The following is a 1,630-nucleotide window of genomic DNA, read 5'->3' as shown; positions in this document are numbered from 1 at the left end:
CTCCTGCTTGGGAGTGCTCAAAGTCAAGACATCTCCTGAATCAAAAGCCTTTGTGTGTGAACAGTCTGCTTTCCAACACTCATCTTCAAGTGAAGTGACAAGAAATGCCGTCTTCCTTTCCCCATGGTAACTCCTTTCTCCTCTGAGGTTCCTGACACAATTTTGCCTTCATTTTGTACCAAGGTTGCCAGCTCTTGGTGTATCCTGGGGCTTTCAATTTGACCACAGGCCCTGCCCACTGGGAGCTGCTGCAGAGAGGACGGTAAGACATAGCAAAGGGTCTCACCTCTCCACCCCTCCTCATCCCAAAGCTTTAGGTAACTTCATTGCATTGCTCTGAGTGTCTATGCAGAAATGCTAAATGTAAACTATTCTTTTTTAAATTAAACCTCATTTGCTCTTTATATTATGCATCAGTAGCTGCCATCTAGTATACCAGGAAGTAAAGCTTAATAGCTAATTCAGCCCCACCTGAACTACAGCTTTCAAACTGGGTTGTAACATTTCCTCAGAGTTCCTAAGGATAAATCTCAGCATTAAGGACTGATCCTGCTGAGTGAGCCCAGTCTGGAATTCTGGGCTTCACTGATAACCACTTGTTCCTAGTTTAGGTTTCCCGAAGTATAGAGACACGGGGGTGATTCTTACATGTGCAAACTGTACTATGGAAAGTGCATAGCAAGGCAGCTCCATGGCAAATGCTTTCCCCAGCCGTATATAACCCTTATGCAGTGATCTCTTGTTGTTGTTTTTTTAAAAAAATGCAGAGCTGTTGATAACCAGGTCTATGTGGCTGCTGTATCTCCTGCTAGGGATGAGAAGGCGTCTTATGTAGCCTGGGGACATAGCACTGTAGTAAATCCATGGTAAGTGACAAAATGGACGGTAATTAAAGTCTCTCATGCTATTATTATTGCCTTGGCACATCAGAAATACTAGATAAAGGTCAAAAGGATAACATACCCAGTAAAAATCTGAAACATTTTAACCCCAAAATATAAAAGTTCCTGCAACCATTGTTCAGTCCTAGTCAATAAAAGCCAAGAATTTCTTGTCCACACTTTCAAAAGAAATATTTAAGTACTGACTTTATGGATATCTATGAGGAGATATCATAGGTGCCTTTCCCCCATGTCTTTATGTGATAACTGTCAAAAGGGTACTCTTACTGTGAAGTTTTTGTCTAAAATATATAACTTTTGAACTCAGAGGAAGGTAGTGTGGCATAATTGACTGAACAGAACAGGGCTGATAGAAGAAACCTCAAGGGCTTTTTTCCCCTTAGAGCTGTTGCCCCTCATTTGTCAGCAGGATCACTAGAGTGACCTTTTAAAGATCAGGTCTCATCTCAGTAATCTGAGACAGTCAAGAGATGGTTGCTACTGCCCAAACAAACCATGCAGTGGATGGAGGAAAAGGGGATTTATAGAGATCAGTGATAATTTTGATTCAAGCATCTGTTCATAGGAGTGGAAAGGCCAAGGTTTGGAGCCAAGAGGAGTTCCTTTAACCACCTTTCAGCTTTCAGAAAGCATCTTTGGATAACCATACCTTAACATAGTGCTTTTCTTTTCAGGGGGGAAGTCATAGCCAAAGCGGGCACTGAGGAAACGGTTATTTATGCAGATGT

At 41.9% G+C, this 1,630-nt stretch overlaps 1 long non-coding RNA gene across 1 annotated transcript; it reads left to right on the top strand.

Moving 5' to 3' along the window:
• The first annotated feature begins 185 nt into the window (after positions 1–185).
• LOC107125183 lies at positions 186–1,628 on the top strand. Its single transcript, XR_001483023.1, has 3 exons — positions 186–262; positions 768–866; positions 1,577–1,628. It is a non-coding gene; the product is annotated as an uncharacterized LOC107125183 (long non-coding RNA).
• The last annotated feature ends 2 nt before the right edge of the window (positions 1,629–1,630 follow it).

The sequence above is a fragment of the Gekko japonicus genome, unplaced genomic scaffold (assembly GCF_001447785.1).
Source record: "Gekko japonicus isolate JY-2015 unplaced genomic scaffold, Gekko_japonicus_V1.1 scaffold21235, whole genome shotgun sequence".
NCBI lineage: Eukaryota > Metazoa > Chordata > Lepidosauria > Squamata > Gekkonidae > Gekko > Gekko japonicus.
The sequence above is the reverse complement of the archived record's forward strand: the minus strand, read 5'-3'. Positions and strand labels throughout refer to the sequence as shown.